Source organism: Eleutherodactylus coqui, chromosome 7 (genome assembly GCF_035609145.1).
Source record: "Eleutherodactylus coqui strain aEleCoq1 chromosome 7, aEleCoq1.hap1, whole genome shotgun sequence".
Taxonomy (NCBI): Eukaryota; Metazoa; Chordata; class Amphibia; order Anura; family Eleutherodactylidae; genus Eleutherodactylus; species Eleutherodactylus coqui.
Window position 1 is genome coordinate 183,303,156 of NC_089843.1, and position 21,064 is coordinate 183,324,219.

At 45.2% G+C, this 21,064-nt stretch overlaps 1 protein-coding gene across 2 annotated transcripts in view; it reads left to right on the forward strand.

Moving 5' to 3' along the window:
• Nucleotides 1-21,064, forward strand: part of GC (GC vitamin D binding protein) — a 259,845-nt gene that overhangs the window by 205,920 nt on the left and 32,861 nt on the right. Inside the window, exon 13 of one of the 2 annotated variants that reach the window (XM_066574902.1) lies at nucleotides 9,103-9,145. The exons of the other annotated variant lie outside the window; for it this stretch is intronic. The gene's annotated coding sequence lies outside the window, so the exon portion shown is untranslated. The remainder of the gene's footprint in view (nucleotides 1-9,102; nucleotides 9,146-21,064) is intronic. 2 annotated transcript variants of the gene reach the window in all.

Genomic DNA, 21,064 nt, shown 5'->3' on the forward strand with positions numbered 1-21,064 from the left:
GAGCCAGGAAATAATTTGGCGCAAGCCTGCTGTAACACTTAGCTGGCTTCGTATGATTTTGTTGTAGAACTACTACACCCAGCAGAGACCCAGAACACTGAACACAGTGACAGGCAGGCCAAATAGATTTTTTGCCCAATATTTTTTACAAAAGGCCCACTGCGTATATTCAATCAATAATATATGTCTTCTGTCCCTGCCTCCACAATTCTGTCCCTGGAGTATTACTGCAGGGCGCAATGCTCTGCACGGCCGATATACCAAAAAAAAAAAAAAAAGTGCAACACTGCAAAAAGCAGCCTCCACACTACTGCACATGGTTAGATGTGGCCCTAAGAAGGACCGTTGGGGTTCTTGAAGCCTACAATAACTCCTAACACTCTCCCTACAGCAGCTCCAACACGATAGCACTTTCCCTCAGCTATGTCACAACGCATCTGCGGCGAGCCGCGGGAGGGGCCGATTTTTATACTCGGGTGACACCTGATCTCGCCAGCCACTCACTGCAGGGGGGTGGTATAGGGCTTGAACGTCGCAGGGGGAAGTTGTAATGCCTTCCCTGTCTTTCAATTGGCCAGAAAAGCGCGCTAACGTCTCAGAGATGAAAGTGAAAGTAACCCGAACATTGCGTGGTGCTCGTTACGAGTAACGAGCATCTCGAACACGCTAATACTCGAACGAGTATCAAGCTCGGACGAGTACGTTCGCTCATCTCTAGTTAAAAACAATTACTACTGATTCCAAATACCTGATGTGTTACCTCCTTCATTTTATTTGATTCGCTGCTGGTTCTCTTCCCACAGAGCCTGCTGCTTGAATCTTGCTGAATAATTAACCCTTGCAGATCATTGTATGTTATATACTCATTTTTCAACCCTTATAGTACAAAATAAACATTAAAGGAGATGTCCCGCGCCGAAACGGGTTTTTTTTTTTTTAAACCCCCCCCCCCGTTCGGCGCGAGACAACCCCGATGCAGGGGTTAAAAAAACCACCCGCACAGCGCTTACCTGAATCCCGGCGGTCCGGTGACTTCAATACTTACCGCTGAAGATGGCCGCCGGGATCTTCTACCTTCGTGGACCGCAGCTCTTCTGTGCGGTCCACTGCCGATTCCAGCCTCCTGATTGGCTGGAATCGGCACGTGACGGGGCGGAGCTACACGGAGCCGCTCTCTGGCACGAGCGGCTCCATAGAAGAAAGCAGAAGACCCGGACTGCGCAAGCGCGGCTAATTTGGCCATCGGAGGGCGAAAATTAGTCGGCTCCATGGGAACGAGGACGCCAGCAACGGAGCAGGTAAGTAAAAAACTTTTTATAACTTCTGTATGGCTCATAATTAATGCACAATGTACATTACAAAGTGCATTATTATGGCCATACAGAAGTGTATAGACCCACTTGCTGCCTCGGGACAACCCCTTTAATGCGATCATGTTATGCACTTAAACAAATCCTTTACAGAACATGCCATAATATATATCTTTATAACCTTAAACACGTTAAGGAATTTATATTGTCTAAGGAAATCAGTTGGAGCAAGATTGACATACTTATAATGTGCACTGTTGCATTGAAAAAATATCTGACACATGGATGAGAATCTTAGATGACATGTAGTCATAACATAATCGCATTAGGACTACATCAAAAATCCATGAAAAACAGAATATTTTTCTTATACTTGCTTAGACTGTCATGATATTCTGTATCATAGGCAAAACACTCCATTACGGTAAATTTTATGTGTATAGAATAACAACCACAGTAAAAACGCATGAAAAATGCATAAAAAACGCACCAAAAAAAAAAATTTTAAAAAAACCCCATTTTTTTTATTCTTTCCTTTTCCTTTTCCCTTTCTTCAGTTTATCATATGATAATTAAGATGTTAAAGTACTATAATTGTATAAGAATCTGTTATTTATAGAGAAAATTCTCAAAATCTCTTTCAACTGAATCCTTGGCATGTTTGATCTGGAATATTTCTTGGCTAGGTATTAACCCCGTATAACCTTATTTTTTATCATGTTTGAACTACATGTGGACTGCATATGATGGAACCCATTTGATCTAAGACATATTGTTAATCTTATAACGTATATCGTACTATTGATTGTTACAATCAGAACTTCGCTTCAATACAAATATAATAAATCTGTTTTGATATTCAACCCCTCTGGTTGTCTGGTATTCAAGGTAAGTATCCAGAAACCTTCTCGTTTGAGTACTTCCGAACGATCTACTTTTTGTTTTCTTTGTTTAGTCAATTTTTCTATTCCAAAATATATCAAATTTTTTATACTTCCCCCATGAACTTCTATGAAATGTTTCACTACTCCTGAGTGCTGTTTGTTACCTTTTTCTACATTTCTAATATGTTCTGTCATGCGTGTTCATAGCTTACGTATAGTGCAGCCTACGTACATGAGTTTACATTCTGTGCATATTATTATGTAGATTATGTTGAAAGAATTGCAATTTATGTATTCTTTTATCTGGAAATGTTTTTCAGCAGAGCTATCACTGAAACTATTGCATTTGTGTGCGTATCTGCATGTACTGCATTTGACACTGCCACATTTTACAAATCCATTATGTGTTAACCAGTTTTTATTGGTATTAATTTTACTAGAGGAAAAAGAGCTGGGAGATAAAGTATCGTATAAATTTCTGCTTTTTTTAGCTACTACTCTTACCCCTCTGCCTAAAATATCTCTAGTTATTTTGTCTTGGTTTAGTACAGGCAAATACTTTACAAATATTTTTTTGATGCTATAGAATTGTTCGCTGAACCTTGTGGAGAACACTAATGGATTGTCTTCACTTTTCTTTTTATTGTGTGAATCTTCTAACAATTGATTTCTATGTTTATTTTTCATTTTTCGTGATGTTTTTTCAAGGAGACTTTTTTTGTATCCTCTTTCTTTTAATCTATCAGTTATTTCAACTTCGGTTCTTTTGTAATCTTCATTTAAAGAGCAAGATCGTTTAGCCCTAATCATTTCTCCTATTGGTATAGCATTAATCACATGCTGTGGATGTGCGCTACCTGCATGTAGTATTGTATTGCCTGCAGTTTCTTTTCTAAATGGTTTGAAAATAATTTTTCCATCTGTATTGGATCCTATTATAGTTAGATCCAAAAAGGATGCAGTGTTTTCCTTCCATTCACTGGTAAACTTCAGATTGTAACCATTTTTGTTAATGTAAGCTCCAAACTCTTTCAAAGTGATATTCATATTCTCTTGTGCTTTCTTAGTCCAGATAATGATGATATCGTCGATATAGCGAGCATACCACACCATGCGGTCCTTAAATGGGTTATCATGACAAAAAATGAATCTGGTTTCCCAAAAACTCATTGTTAAATTTGCGATGGTTGGTGAGAAACGGGAGCCCATCGGTGCTCCCAATATCTGTAAATAATATTTACTGTCAGACATAAAGAAATTATGTGTAAGAAGAAATTCAATGGATAACAAGATAAATTCTTTTAATGCCACCGTATACTTACTATGAAAATCTAAATAATGTTTGACAGCCAGCAGGGCCGCATGGTGTGGAATGCTCGAATACAAATCGACTACATCACATACAATCCAACATGAATCAGGATTCCACTTAAATTTTTCTAATTGCTGAATAACCATTTTGCTGTCGCGCAAATAACCGGGTACCCTCCCGACCAAAGCCTGCAGGGATCGGTCCACCCACGAGCTAAGACGCTCACAGGGTGATTTCCTTAGACAATATAAACTCCTTAACGTGTTTAAGGTTATAAAGATATATATTATGGCATGTTCTGTAAAGGATTTGTTTAAGTGCATAACATGATCGCATTAATGTTTATTTTGTACTATAAGGGTTGAAAAATGAGTATATAACATACAATGATCTGCAAGGGTTAATTATTCAGCAAGATTCAAGCAGCAGGCTCTGTGGGAAGAGAACCAGCAGCGAATCAAATAAAATGAAGGAGGTAACACATCAGGTATTTGGAATCAGTAGTAATTGTTTTTAACCTATAAATAAGTAAACTATGTAACATACATTGAGGTGAACAAGGCACTACGCCGAAACGCGTTCTTGTGAAACCATGTACCTAACTATGCAAGTTTAAGAGAAAATAAAGCAAAGAAAATTCAACTCATGTGTCCGGATTCCTACATACTTTCTGCTATTGAACAAGCCACAGGACCGGATGGCTAAATGGATCGGAGGTTGATTTTCTCTGCATGCACAGACCACAAGCACTGCAAGCTCCTGAGAAGGTGAGAGAACTCTTTATTATAGCTGCAGACAGGACCTACTAGATGCTGACCAAACCAATAACTGGCAGTGAGCTCAGGTCACTGCCAGCCTTATGACTACAAGCCTCCGCCCAGGGGCGGACAGTGGGAGGAGCCGACTCTCCCACTGCTGCATAAGAAAGGTGGAGGAGTGCGGGCGGCACCCAATGGGCGGACACGCCCACGCCACTGCACACTGGCTGCCCCACGCCGCCGGGAGAGCCCCGACTCCAGAGCTCCAGGACGCTGGAGCCGACACCGGATCGGCGCACGCCGACACCGGGACCCTGCGCCGCCTGCATGGTAACACTACAGACTTGAATTCATTTAAGTTAGCCAAGCATTCCCTCACCATCTCTTTGTTTAGAAATAGCCTGCATTTTTTATTCCTTTAATAGCACAAGGAAGATCAGCTGATGTTACATTTACTTTCTAAGAGAAAACACATACAAAATAGGAATTTAAAACTTCAGCCTTCTTAATATCATTCTTAACCAATTCACCATTTTCATCCTGTAAAATCCTATAGCATCTTTGACTTTTCTTTTGTTTGTGACATACCCCCCAAATCCTTTTTTATTGCTTTTGACCTCTCTAGCAAGCCTAAATCGATTATTGGCTGTACATTTTCTGACACTTAGATCCTTCCTACCCTCTTTCTGAGTTCATTGAAATCTGCCTTTGCGCCATTCTGAAATCAAACCTTGGAGTTTGAGTCTTCTCAGGTCTTCCTCCCCTTGTTATCCGTAATTCAATGATAACATAATCATTCCTCCTATGGCTCCAGCCACTCTTACTTCCTTGACCATTTCTTCCCTGTTGGTAAGAATTAGATCCAAAATAGCTGATTTTTGTAAGTCTTATTATGTTTCTATTATCACTTTATAGATGCTTCTAAATAATCATCAAATAAATGGCTTATGATAGGTACATCTGTGCTGCTTCTGCATCCATTGCAATGCTGTACAACTGTCTGTGCAGGATAAATAGGATCAGAGGTATTGCACTTATAGCTATAAAGAGACCATCATCTAATATGATAGAATGGAGGAAATCATAGATTTGACAGAAGCAAAAAAATTCTGGGGATAGGCTGGAAATAGAGCAGAAGTCCCTAGGACATGCTAATTTATGGTGGACCAAAAAGTTAGATAAGGATAAAAAGTATCTTTATATGGGCCAATAGTCGCCTGAATATTTGCTCAAATGAGCAATTATGGGCAACTGTTGGCCTGTGTACACATGGTCCCTGACAGGGCACTAATTGAGAAGTCATGAGTTGCTCCATTTTAGTGAGGAACTTCTTGATCGGTGTAAACAGGAGTCACTCAATCTTTGAGCTTCTCCTTTTTTGTTGTCAATAAAGGCGGACATTGAGAAAAGAGCCTAATGCGCTTTGCTTCCACTTTCAATCACTCCTTGTGAAAGCATGGCAATCCTCCCTTTCCTGCATAGATCTCTGACCCCAGTTAGATATAGTTGCCCCCTCACTCTGTGCCCCCTTCTGCTCACAAAGCCCCACATGTCAGTAGTTACTGCTTTTGGAAGTGTTCTCCAGTAATAATGAACAGCCAGAGCCTGTGTTCCAGAGATGCTTCTAGCAATGATGAATAGCAGATCATATTTACTGTACTCCAAACATGCTCAGAGTGCAATGATTAATGTACCTCTTGAAAAATGAAAGCTTCTCTGTAATTGGTTGTTATGGACAACAAAGACAATTTTTCTTTTAGACAGTGTTGCATCCCTATTGACTTGAAGTCCCAGATGCAAATTGCATCAGAATAGAGCATGCTGCATTTTTTTCATGTGATCTATGTGTCTGTGTGAAAAACCGTACATGCGATTTGGCACATTAGACTCAAACAGCACGCAGAGCTATAGTAGTCAGTCCTTTTTTTAGTCTCAAAAGCACATGGACTGAATATACAGTAGTGTACCTTAAGCCTTAGAATGTATGAATACAGTAAATTGTCATTCTGCTTGTCAGCGGTATGCGTTCCCACTTAGTCTGACTCTGGCAGCACTAATTGGACAGTGTCAGACTGTCATATTTTAAAATGATGCATAAAGCATTTTATGGATTTAACTTGTTGCCCAAAACAGATTATCTGGATAGGAAGACCGAAGACCCTAAATGTAGCACTTCTCGCTCAGATTTTTGGCACATTATATGGACTTGTCAGCAGACACATCATTTCAGGAGAGGAGTGATAAAATCTATAATTGTTCCCTGAAATATTCACTTATCTGTCACATGCACATCATATCTGAAAAATACACATTTTGCCTAAAATGTTCATTTTTGCTGCACTCTAGTGCTTTAGCGGTATAATAGAAACCACCACATTACCACCTGCAGTGAATGAGATCTAAGCGTAAAGTCGGCTGTGTAGTTGAAGAAATATAAGAAGTCCCTGAGAATTAGCAGAGACTTGTCCTGCTGTGCCCTGTCTAGTAATATATGCTTAGTGCAGTTACTAAAAGTTGTTCTGTTAAGAGATTCTACAGCAAGAAAGTAATATGCAAAGCTTTATGGAAAAATACATCAAAGGACCTCTGACATTTCAAGTTATTTACTACTTCCTGGCCAACAGATGTGTGAAAAGGGACTGATAAGAGGCGTGCTGCATTTTATTATAGCATAGTAGCCACACAAATAATTTCAATTAAACATCCACTGGATATTTAAATATGCACTTTTCTACTAAGTGTAACTTATCCCTGAGGAAGAACCCTAAGTAGGTTGGAAAGCTCGCTAAATAGAGATGAGTGAGCACCAAAATGCTCGAGTGCTCGTTACTCGAGTCGAACTTTCAGTGATGCTCGGGAGTTCGTTTCGAGTAATGAACCCCATTGAAGTCAATGGGTGACTCGAGCATTTTTGTATATCGCCGATGCTCGCTAAGGTTTTCATTTGTGAAAACCTGGGAAATTCAAGAACATGATGGGAACGACACAGAAACGGATAGGGCAGGCGAGGGGCTACATGTTGGGCTGCATCTCAAGTTTCCAGGTCCCACTATTAAGCCACAATAGTGGCAAGAGTGAGACCCCCCCCCCCCCCACACTGTCAGCGTAAAGATCGTTCTCCTCTGCCACAGCTGTAACAGCTGTGGCAGAGAAGAACGATGTTAGCCCATTGAATTCAATGGAGACGGCAATATAGCTGGCTCCATTGAAAGCAATGGGCTGCCGGCGATCGCGGTATGAATTGTCGGGAAGGGCTTAAATATATAAGCCCTTCCCTGCAATTCATCCAGAAATGTGTAAAAATTTTAAAAAAATATACTCACCTTGTCCCGGCAGAACGATGTTAGCCCATTGAATTCAATGGAGCTGGCAATACAGCCAGCTCCATTGAAAGCAATGGGCTGCCGGCGATCGCGGGATGAATTGTCGGGAAGGGCTTAAATATATAAGCCCTTCCCTGCAATTCATCCAGAATTGTGTAGAAATAAAAAAAAAATATATACTCAACTGGTCCTGGCAGACGGAGTTCAGCGCGGCCGGCGGCAGTCCTCCTGAACTGCTCTGAACAGCTGTGAGTAGTATTCAGCAGCCGGGGATTTAAAATCCCCGCCTGCTGAATGAGCTGCCTCTGATTGGTCACAGCCTGACCAATCAGAGGCAGATCTCACTCACACCCATTCATGAATTCATGAATGGGTGAGTGAGTGCTGCCTCTGATTGGCTCAAAAATTACATTCAGCTGAGAGCTGCCCCTGAGCCAATCAGAGGCAGCACTCACTCACCCATTCATGAATTCATGAATGGGTGTGAGTGAGAACTGCCTCTGATTGGTCAGGCTGTGACCAATCAGAGGCAGCTCATTCAGCAGGCGGGGATTTTAAATCCCCGGCTGCTGAATACTACTCACAGCTGTTCAGAGCAGTTCAGGAGGACTGCCGCCGGCCGCGCTGAACTCCGTCTGCCGGGACCAGGTGAGTATATATATATTTTTTATTTTTACACATTTCTGGATGAATTGCAGGGAAGGGCTTATATATTTAAGCCCTTCCCGACAATTCATCCCGCGATCGCCGGCAGCCCATTGCTTTCTATGGAGCCGGCTGTATTGCCGGCTCCATTGAATTCAATGGTCAGTGCTCGTTTAATCGAGACGAGTACCACGTGGTGCTCGTCTCGAGTAACGAGCATCTCGAGCACCCTAATACTCGAACGAGCATCAAGCTCGGACGAGTATGCTCGCTCATCTCTATCGCTAAACCATCATGTATTTTTGTTAGGCATTAAAAGGTATCATATCTACAAGATTACTTGGATTCTCTTAGGCCTTGTTCAGACAAACGTGGTTTACATGCTGCTGCTGGGTGTGTCCAGTGCCTAATCCGAAATAACCGTGAAAGCACAAAAAGTACAGTAATATGCACAAAATCGTGCGGAAAAGCATGTCATTCACGCCACACATGCGCTGTACTAACCGAGCCTTTTTTCACATTTGCTTTTGTGAGGCCACCCTAAGTCAAGTGTACTTGAAATGTGTATCTGTGTGTATGTTAATTCTCCTTGTGAAAATGAATGGAAATTAATACTAATGTTTTTCTGTGTGGCGCGGCTCACTTTTCATCTCGTGCTGCGCCGACTTGGGGAGGATCAATAGTCATTTAATTAGCATTAGGGCATCTTCACACACGTGAAATTTCACATGGATTTTGGCACGTATTCTCAGCCAAAAATCCATATGAAATTCATCCACAAGTAGCATTTCATGTCCATTAATTTAAATGGGAAATTTGCGTGGTTATATAGGTGACTGCACATTGATATACAATTTGTATCTTTTACAGATTACAGGGCAGATATGGTGATGGTTTAATGTCGATGTGCGTGGTGGGTTGTTTTCTTTCTTTTTAATATATTTGCAATTTATTCTGTAGATGTTTTTACTTATTTTGTAGCTTACTTAACATTCATGGCCCCCATGATATCATATAAGACCTCTGGGGATCATTCACACTGTCACTTTGTTTTCTATTTCTCACGTTCCCGAGGTAGCTGGGGCATTCACAGGTGCAGCATCCATAGGAGCCCCAGTTATATGGGAAAACATCCCCCTATAGCAGTGTTTCCCAACTCTAGTCTTCAAGGCACCCAACAGGATATCCTATAGTAAGAACACCTGTAGTAATGTCTGAGGCACTGACAATAATTTAAACACTGAGGAAATCCAGAAAACATGACCTGTTGGCGTATCTTGAGGACTGGAATTGGGAAGCACTGCCATAAGTGACATTAATTGCTGTGAGAGCTGGGCTGGGGTCTACTAGGAGTCAGGGCCCTACAGCTCTACCATTTCGGGGGTCACCAGCAATCACATGATCACCGGGTACTATATTGGAAAGAGCAGTGACACTTTCTATATTCTCTGCATAGTGCTCTTTGAGCATGGAAAAGAGGAGACTGAAGAGATTATAAACTACTTCTGTCTTCTGATCGTTGTCTGTTTTTGATAGATGAGAACCCAACCTGCTCCTGCTACACTGCAAGAGCTTTAATCCTCTGCCATGTTTTACTATGGGTCAGGAACGCAATATTTTCTCCTTAGAGCGAACACCAAGAAGGTGAGTGAGTGAGGAAACTTATAAGGCCATTCATGCTCCTCTGGGTAATATGTAAATAAGGGAAATGAAACATTGTTCTATCTCCCTTATATATTTATGTTTTACTATGGTGTGGGATTAAAGCCAAGGATCAAGTCCTATATAATTACAGTGTTTGCTCCTTAGTGGGTTAAACCAGAAAACTTTAATTGGATTGATTTAGATTGCAGGTTTTTGCATCTGTATGGCCATCAAGTGCAATCATGTCAAAATCAGCATTAGCTTTCTTCCACTACATAGTGGTGGTGATGATAATGATAATTTCTTCACTAGTCTCCATTAAACTTTTTCAATAAGTTACTACATTCAGAAGACCAGGATCTCTATATGTAGTGATACATTGTTTAGGACACCAATACATTGTAAAGTTTTGTTGTTTCATGATGGATTCAGCTACAGAATGTTATTAACTTTGATTAAATGATACGCTGCACACAAAATCGAATCCAACTGTTCTCCAAACTGGTGTGAATTATGTATCACAATATAGCAAACTGCGCACCTTGTCATCATAAATTTACGTTATGTTAGTAACTCCGCTGATCTCACAAGCCTAAAACTCCATTGTAAGCCGTTGGACAATACACATTATATTATGCCATAACTATATCAACTGTTGACAAATGTCAAATAGCACTCATTTGTAGAAAATATTTATAGCAAAGAGAGGGACGTTCACATAGCCATTTGTTTTATAATAAAACTTACTGTTCGGATCTGCAAGTTGGAAACTCACAAAACACCACTTGGTGGCAGTAAGGCACCATTATAATTATTGTTGGTGTACTCAATTAACCTTTTCAATGGCGAAAATGTCACTTATTTTTGACGGCTCAGTCAAGTTTGTAGCAGTCACTTGAACAATCTGATCAATTTGCATGTTGAAACAAACCAAGCAGAAAGACAGCATTCCATTATATAGCTGTATTTTAGAAAAGTTGCCAAGCTAAGAGGTGGAACAGCTTAAAACCGTTTTTTAGTCCTTGAATTTAAATTTAAAGAAGTGTGGTCATGTAGTATTTCACATTTACAATGTAGTGCTGGATGCTAAACTTGAGGATTGACATTTCATTATGTGCATACACTCATCCAAAGTAGTACGTACAAATAGAACTAGGATGTGACGTTTTTAAAATCATACTTGAACTATTAAAATAAGTGAGCAAAATAATAATAACTTAACAATAATTCAATAGCAGTTGTACCATAACTATTATAGTATGCCTCTGGTTGCTAGTATTACCTGCATCGATAACATTATTCAGTAAACTATAAAGCAGTTAAGGTGACCATATACATTAGATAGAAGTAAGTTGATGGGGACAATTAGCATGGATCTCCACTAGAGATGAGCGAACGTACTCGTTTCGAGTAATTACTCGATCGAGTACCACTATTTTAGAGTACTTCAGTACTCGGGTGAAAAGATTCGAGGGGCGCCGGGGGGCGGGGGGAGGCGTGGCGGCGTGGGGGTAGCAGCGGGGAACAGGGGGGAGCCCTCTCTCTTTCCCTCTCCCCCCACTCCCCGCTGCAACGCCCCACTCACCCACGGCGCCCCCCGAATCTTTTCGCCCGAGTACGAAAGTACTCGAAAATCGCGGTACTCGGGCAAAAAAGGGGCGTGGCCGAGTACGCTCGCTCATCTCTAATCTCCACCCAATATTACTAACTTAGCAGAAAAAACACAGATGTATCTGGACAAATTAAATATTGATAAAGCCCTGACACAGAAAGCATTCATCCACGAGTATTAAGGGAACTGAGCTCAGTAATTGGTAGGCAATTGAATTTCATCTTCTTATACTTTCTTGTAGCAGGGTTAGAGCCACAGGATTGTGTAGTGGCCCGAAGTCTATATATCTGGCCCCTCCTTAATAGTCATACATGTCATGTCTTCAGTGTGCAAAATGTCTTGTCATTAGTATGTGTATTGCACAGCTGCAGCATGTAAGAGGTTAATGTCTGTGACTGGCTGGGATATGTCTGGAAATTTGAACCAATTGTCTTGTCACGTGATGTTTGCACTATATATGTGTTTACAAGAGGAGTCAGTGAGAGAGTCTGTTTTTCTGAGTTCCTTGAGAGAGAGTGCCAGCCACATGGGGGTACCTTCAACCCTCATGTGGTGAGGAATGGAAACTGAGGAGAGGTATCCTGATGTTCCCATGCCAGGACCCCTACTTTGAGTTAGTGGAAGTAAGGAGCCCGCCGTGCAGTGTTCCATCTACAAGTGAGTGTCAGCGAGGGTGTTCTTCCCATCTCTAGTGTGTGTCTGTCCAGGAGCAGAGCCTTACAGATAACTCAGCCTGTAGGCCCGGTTTCATCCTATATCCCAAAGTGTGTGTTTGTCCAGTAGCGGTGTCATACAGATAACTAGGATTGTAGGCCTGGTGTCATCCTGTGTTCTCCTCCCTAACATTGCTTAACTGTTATTCCTGTGCTGGTGTGTGAAAGTTATATTGAAAGAAAGTAAAGTCCCAGTCACTACCCGTTCCCAGTGATTGAGGTATTCAACTTTCATCATGTATGAACCAACGGTGTGAAGGAATGGTGGCGTCACGAGTGACAACTTCTTCAGTCCACTACACATTTATACAGGGAACCGCTGTCCCAGCATTGCTTGGAAAAGGCCTAGTGGTGCCTTGGCTCAGGCCATATGCGTCCCTCTGGGGAGAAGTCTGGTAGAGCTACTGTGAAAAGTGCCATCTCTACCCCCACTAGCTCCTCAATGTCGTGCCTCGGTTGCTGCAGGACACGACAGTTGGAGGATAGATGATTTACCAATATTGAAGAACAGTAAAGAGGTGGAACAAATCAGATGGAATGCCAGCACTTGAGATAATAACCATTGCAGATATGTGTCAGATGGATAATACAGTCAGCAACTGCTGCAGCATCTGAGTTTGCTCTTTACATTCCCCTGCGACATGACACATGTGTTACATGTCGAAAAGGTGAAAAAAAAATCTATGGTGGACACTAAATCCCTAATGGCTCGATATAATTGATATACAAGATAAAATAGAGCAAGAACTGCATTTGTATTTTGAAGCAAACTTGGTTCAGCCTCATTGACTCAGCCACATTGGTTGAGCCTCATTGGCATCCTTCTGGAACATTGGGAAGGCTTATTTAGGAAGACTCCTGAATAAACAGATCAGCTCAAAAACATTTGAGAACAGAGAGTGGATAGTAAAAATCTCCCTCATACAGAAGGAATAAATAATATACCTATCACATGAAAGAAGAAGCTGTTCGATGTCTCTGCAGGATGATTATAAATAGAGATGAGCGAGCGTACTCGTCCGAGCTTGATACTCGTTCGAGTATTAGGGTTTTCGAGATACTCGTTACTCGAGACGAACACCACGCGATGTTCGAGTTACTTTCACTTTCATCTCTGAGACATTTGCGCGCTTTTCTGGCCAATAGAAAGACATGGAAGGCATTACAACTTCCTCCTGTGATGTTCCAGCCCTATACCACCCCCCTGCAGTGAGTGGCTGGGGAGATCATGTGTCACCCGAGTATTTAAATCGGCCCCGCCCGCGGCTCTCCACAGATGCATTCTGACATAGATCAGGGGCAGTACTGCTGATGCTGCTGCTGCTATAGGGAGAGCGTTAGGAGTTATATTAGGCTTCAAGAACCCCAACGGTCCTTCTTAGGGCCACATCTGACCGTGTGCAGTACTATTGAGGCTGCTTTTAGCAGTGTTGCACATTTTTTTTTTTTTTGCATATCGGGCATGCAGAGCATTGCGTCCTCAGTCTGCAGTCATTGTACAGAGTATAGGGCCAGTACTGGTGAGGCAGGGACAGTGGTACAGGGAAAGAGATACACAGGCTATATAGGCAGTGGGCTTTTTCAAAAAAATTGGGGAAAAATAGTATATTTGGGCTGCCTGTGACCGTCTTCAGTGTACTGCGTGTCTGCTGGGGGTAGTAGTCCTAATTAATATGCAGCTAAGCGTTACAGCAGGCTTGCGCAAAATTGTTTCCTGGCTCTGCTGTCTCCGTTACATCACCGCCGTCATCCCACCAGAGGGAAACAGTATACATAATATACGCTGCCTAAAGTCTCTATCTGCTGTATCAGCTCAGCATTTAAAAAAATAGAGGCAAAATACTTAAGGCCTACTAGTGGCCTTTGGCCACTTGACTGCTTCTGCGCTGTGAATTCCACTAGCTCAGTCATATGCAACTACGTCTCAGTGCAGGCGCGCGCAAAATTGTTTCCTGGCTCTGCTGTCTCCTTACATCACCGCCGTCATCCCACCAGAGGGAAACAGTATACATAATATACGCTGCCTACAGTATCTGTCTGCTGTATCAGCTCAGCATTTAAAAAAATAGTAGCAAAATACTTAAGGCCTACTACTGGCCTTTGGCTACTTGACTGCTTCTGCGCTGTGAATTCCAGTAGCTCAGTCATACGCACCTACATCTCAGTGCAGGCGTGCGCAAAATTGTTTCCTGGCTCTGCTGTCTCCGTTACATCACCGCCGTCATCGCGCCAGAGGGAAACAGTATACATAATATACACTGCCTACAGTATCTGTCTGCTGTATCAGCTCAGCATTTAAAAAAATAGAAGCAAAATACTTAAGGCCTACTACTGGCCTTTGGCCACTTGACTGCTTCTGCGCTGTGAATTCCAGTAGCTCAGTCATACGCACCTACGTCACAGTGCACGCGTGCGCACAATTGTTTCCTGGCTCTGCTGTGCGTTCCGTAAGCGAAGTCAGCCTCCAACCACAGGCCAATAAGCCGCACATTTAATTACAGCGTTCTGTTTCTGCTCTACTCTTAATACACCATGCTGAGGGGTAGGGGTAGGCCTAGAGGACGTGGACGCGGGCGAGGATGCGGAGGCCCAAGTCAGAGTGTGGGCACAGGCCGAGTTCCTGATCCAGGTGTATTGCAGCCGACTGCTGCGGGATTAGGAGAGAGGCAAGTTTCAGGGGTCCCCAGATTCATCTCACAATTAATGGGTCCACACGGTAGACCTTTATTAGAAAATGAGCAGTGTGAGCAGGTCCTGTCGTGGATGGCAGAAAGTGCATCCAGCAATCTAAAAAAAAATTTTTAAATTTTTTTATTTATTTGTTTTTTTGCTTTTTTCTTCTTGACTTCTGCTCTGTAGGTTTTGGTGAACTTATACACCCTGCAATCGTTTTATTACTATGCAGAGATAGTTTATGTAACTATATATCTAGGAGATCTAAGAGCATGTATTCCAGTTTTTGTTTTTTTTCTTGGACTTTTGCTTTGTTGGATTTTTTGCCTTCCAGATTCCTTTTCCCTTTAGAATTTTCACTTATTTATCACTGTATAGATGTATTCAATCATTCAAAATACTATTTTCCAGATACCCACATACATACTTGTTTCTCTGTCTGTCTGTTTTAAACTCTTTTGCAACAAATCTCTGTATGCTAGTTACAACATGTGGTGCAATTAACTCCTGAACACACCCTCCACACCATTCCTCAGCCATCTGACTCCTTCTGACAAGCTAGCACACACAGGTATTGCTTCTTTAATTTGTATTTTGTCTATAAATGTCTTGTGTATTCCATACCTCATAGCTGTTGACAAAGGCTACTATAGCCGAAACGCGTTCAGCGCGAACCTGTGAGCTGTATGCTTTTTTTTATTCAATAAAGAATGACATTTTTTAACGGTAGCAGCTCCCCTCCACTTCTATTTTTTGTTTATATGGAATTTGGCCGTTTGCCGTCGGCTGCTTGAGGACGGAGGTCCTGTTGAATTTCAGATCTCCCTGCAACACTGAAAGATACTGCTGGTGAGGTGAGCCCATATTTCTTTTTTGGCTTCTACGCCGTCCACTCCTGCAACTCTGAATCCTCTGGCTGCTGCTCCTCCTTCCTCCTAGCCTCCTCACTCCATTACAATGACACATTCTGAGGAGCAGACAGACTCCCAGGAACTGTTCTCGGGCCCCTGCACAGAATGGGCAGCAATGAATCCTCTCCCACCGGAGGAGTTTGTCGTGACCGATGCCCAACCTTTGGAAAGTTCCCGGGGTCCGGGGGATGAGGCTGGGGACTTCCGGCAACTGTCTCAAGAGCTTTCAGTGGGTGAGGAGGACAATGACGATGAGACACAGTTGTCAATCACTCAGGTAGTAGTAATTGCACTAAGTCCGAGGGAGGAGCGCACAGAGGATTCGGAGGAGGAGCTGCTGGACGATGAGGTGACTGACCCCACCTGGTTTGCTAAGCCTACTGGGGACAGGTCTTCAGAGGGGGAGGCAAGTGCAGCAGCAGAGCAGGTTGGAAGAGGCAGTGCGGTGTCCAGGGGTAGAGGCAGGGCCAGACCGAATAATCCACCAACTGTTTCCCAAAGCGCCCCCTCACGCCATGCCACCCTGCAGAGGCCGAGGTGCTCAAAGGTCTGGCAGTTTTTCACTGAGTGTGCAGACGACCGACGAACTTTGGTGTGCAAGGTTTGTCGCGCCAAGATCAGCCGTGGAGCCACCACCACCAGCCTCACCACCACCAGCATGCGCAGACATATGATGGCCAAGCACCCCACAAGGTGGGACGAAGGCCGTTCACCGCCTCCGGTTTGCACCACTGCCTCTCCCCCTGTGCCCCAACCTGCCACTGAGATCCAACCCCCCTCTCAGGACACAGGCACTACCGTCTCCCGGCCTCCACCCACACCCTCACCTCTGCTGTCCTCGGTCCCATCCAGCAATGTCTCTCAGCACAGCGTCCAGCCGTTGCTAGGGCAAATGTTTGAGCGCAAGCGCAAGCACGCCGCCACGCACCCGCACGCTCAAGCGTTAAACGTCACATAGCCAAATTGATCAGCCTGGAGATGCTGCCTTATAGGCTTGTGGAAACGGAGGCTTTCAAAAACATGATGGCAGCGGCGGCCCCGCGCTACTCGGTTCCCAGTCGCCACTACTTTTCCTGATGTGCCGTCCCAGCCCTGCATGACCACGTCTCCCGCAACATTGTACGCGCCCTCACCCACGCGGTTACTGCCAAGGTCCACTTAACAACGGACACGTGGACAAGCACAGGAGGGCAGGGCCACTATATCTCCCTGACGGCACATTGGGTGAATTTAGTGGAGGCTGGACCGAGTCAGAGCCTGGGACCGCTCACGTCCTACCCACCCCCAGAATTGCAGACCCCAGCTCGGTGGTGGTATCTGCGGCGGTGTATGCTTCCTCCACTAAACCACCCTCCTCCTCCTACGCAACCTCTGTCTCGCAATCAAGATGTGTCAGCAGCAGCACGTCGCCAGCAGTCGGTGTCGCGTGGCGTGGCAGCACAGCGGTGGGCAAGCGTCAGCAGGCCGTGCTGAAACTACTCAGCTTAGGAGATAGGAGGCACACGGCCCACGAACTGCTGCAGGGTCTGACAGAGCAGACCGACCGCTGGCTTTCGCCGCTGAGCCTCCAACCGGGCATGGTTGTGTGTGACAAAAGCCTAACCCGGTGGCGGCTCTGCAGCTCGGCAGCCTCATGCACGTGCCATGCCTGGCCCACGTCTTTAATTTGGTGGTTCAGCGGTTTCTGAAAAGCTACCCACGCTTGTCAGACCTGCTCGGAAAGGTGCGCCGGCTCAGCGCACATTTCCGCAAGTCCAAGACGGACGCTGCCACCCTGCGGACCCTGCAACATCGGTTTAATCTGCCAGTGCACCGACTGCTGTGCGACGTGCCCACACCGTGGAACTCTACGCTCCACATGTTGGCCAGGCTCTATGATCAGGGTAGAGCTATAGTGGAATACCAACTCCAATATGAGCGGCGCTGTGGGAGTCAGCCTCCTCAATTCTTTACAGAAGAGTGGGCCTGGTTGGCAGACATCTGCCAGGTCCTTGGAAACTTTGAGGAGTCTACCCAGATGGTGAGCAGCGATGCTGCAATCATTAGCGTCACCATTCCTCTGATATGCCTCTTGAGAAGTTCCCTGCAAAGCATAAAGGCAGACGCTTTGCGCTCGGAAACGGAGGCGGGGGAAAACAGTATGTCGCTGGATAGTCAGAGCACCCTCATGTCTATATCTCAGCGCGTTGAGAAGGAGGAGGAGGAGGGGAAGGAGCATGAGGAGGAGGGGGAAGAGACAGCTTGGCCCACTGCTGAGGGTACCCATGCTGCTTGCCTGTCATCCTTTCAGTGTGTATGGCCTGAGGAGGAGAAGGAGGAGGAGGATCCTGAAAGTGATCTTCCTAGTGATGACAGCCATGTGTTGCGTACAGGTACCCTGGCACACATGGCGGACTTCATGTTAGGATGCCTTTCTCGTGACCCTCGCGTTACACGCATTCTGGCCACTACGGATTACTGGGTGTACACACTGCTCGACCCACGGTATAAGGAGAACCTTTCCACTCTTATACCCGAAGAGGAAAGGGGTTCGAGAGTGATGCTATACCACAGGACCCTGGCGGACAAACTGATGGTAAAATTCCCATCCGACAGCGGTAGTGGCAGAAGGCGCAGTTCCGAGCGCCAGGTAGCAGGGGAGGCACGGAGATCAGGCAGCATGCACAGCGCAGGCAGGAGAACATTCTCCAAGGCCTTTGCCAGCTTTATGGCTCCCCAGCAAGACTGAGTCATCGCTCCCCAGTCAAGGCTGAGTCGGCAGGAGCACTGTAAAAGGATGGTGAGGGAGTACGTAGCCGATCGCACGACCGTACTTTGTGACGCCTCTGCCCCCTACAACTACTGGGTGTCGAAGCTGGACATGTGGCCTGAACTCGCGCTGTATGCCCTGGAGGTGCTTGCTTGTCCTGCGGCTAGCGTCTTGTCAGAGAGGGTGTTTAGTGCGGCTGGGGGAATCATCATGGATAAGCGTACCCGCCTGTCAACCGACAGTGCTGACAGGCTTACACTTATAAAGATGAACAAAGCCTGGATTTCCCCAGACTTCTCTTCTCCACCAGCGGACAGCAGCGGTACCTAAACAATACGTAGGCTGCACCCGCGGATGGAAGCATCGTTCTCTATCACCATCAAAAACGGGGACCTTTTAGCTTCATCAATCTGTGTATTATATTCATCCTCCTCCTCCTGCTCCTCCCTCTGAAACCTCACGTAATCACGCCGAACGGGCAATTTTTCTTAGGCCCACAAGGCTCAGTCATATAACTTTTGTAAACAATGTTTATACGTTTCAATGCTCATTAAAGCGTTGAAACTTGCACCTGAACCAATTTTTATTTTAACTGGGCTGCCTACAGGCCTAGTTACAAATTAAGCCACATTAACCAAAGCGATTAATGGGTTTCACCTGCCTTCTTGGTTGGGCATGGGCAATTTTTCTGAGGTACATTAGTACTGTTGGTACACCAATTTTTTTGGGCCCTCGCCTACAGTGTAATACTAGTAATTTTTATGGGCTTCGCCTGCACTCATGGTACAGCAAGGTGTGTGGGGTTGGCCTACACTTTTGCTACATAAACATCTTACCAGTCTGACTGGGGCATGCACTGTGGGCCGAAGCACACCTGTATTGTATGTGACGTTAGCTCTGCTGAGCAGGGTACTGCAATGGGATATATTTATGTACCGCCGGTGGGTTCCAGGGAGCCACCCATGCTGTGGGTCCACAGGGACTTCACATTAGGGAGTTGTACCTGCCTGTGTCTATGTATTAAAAACACCGGTCAGACTGGGTCATGCAGTGTGGGCCGAAGCCCACCTGCATTAAACCTGACGTTGCCTCAGCTGTGCTGGGCAATGCAATGGGATATATTTATGTACCGCCGGTGGCTTCCTTGGACCCACCCATGCTGTCGGTCCACACGGAGTTGTAACTGCATGTGTCCACTTCTAAAGAACCCCAGTCTGACTGGGGCATGCAGTGTGGGCCGAAGCCCACCTGCATTAAACCTGATGTTACCTCAGCTGTGATGGGCAATGCAATGGGATATATTTATGTACCGCCGATGGGTTCCAGGGAGCCACCCATGCTGTGGGTCCACAGGGACTTCACATTAGGGATTTGTACCTGCCAGTGTCTATGTATTAAAAACCCCGGTCAGACTGGGGCATGCAGTGTGGGCCGAAGCCCACCTGCATTTAATCTGACGTTAGCTCTGCTGTCCAGGGCACTGCAATGGGATACATTTATGTACCGCCGGTGACTTCCTGGGACCCACCCATGCTGTCGGTCCACACGGAGTTGTAACTGCATGTGTCCACTTCTAAAGAACCCCAGTCTGACTGGGGCATGCAGTGTGGGCCGAAGCCCACCTGCATTAAACCTGACGTTACCTCAGCTGTGATGGGCAATGCAATGGGAAGCGATGGGTTCCAGGGAGCCACCCATGCTGTGGGTCCACAGGGACTTCACATCAGGGATTTGTACCTGCCAGTGTCTATGTATTAAAACCCCCGGTCAGACTGGGGCATGCAGTGTGGGCCAAAGCCCACCTGCATTTAATCTGACGTTAGCTCTGCTGTCCAGGGCACTGCAATGGGATACATTTATGTACCACCGGTGGGTTCCAGGGAGCCACCCATGCTGTGGGTGCACACGGAATTCCCATTGCGGAGTTGTACCTGCCTGTGACTATTTATAAAAAACCCCGGTCTGACTGGGGCATGCAGACACCTTGACAGAATGAATAGTGTGCGGCACATGTGTTCCCCATTGCTATGCCCACGTGTGCAGCTCTTGATGGAGGTAGCACAGGATTGGAATTCTCATTGCTTCTGTATAGCATTGTGGGCTATCGCCCTGCCCCTTTTAAAGAGGGTCGCTTCCTGGCCGTGCCAACCCTCTGCAGTGTGTGCCTGCGGTTCCTCCTCATAGGCAGACGCACTTATAAATAGACATGAGGGTGGTGTCGCTATGAGGCCAGCGTGTGGAATGAGTGCAGCTGAAGGCTGCGCAGGGACACTTTGGTGTGCGCTGTGTACACTGGGTCGTGCGGGGGGGGGGGGGGGGGGGGGTTGGGCAGCATGTTACCCAGGAGAAGTGGCAGCGGAGTGCCATGCAGGCAGTGATTGTGCTTTGTTGAAGGTATTGTGGTGCTTAGCTAAGGTATGCCTTGCTAAGGAGGGTTTTTCAGAAGTAAAAATTGTTGGGAGGAGGGGGGACACTCTTGCCGCTATTGTGGCTTAACCCCTTAGTGACGAAGCCTGTTTGCGCCTTAGTA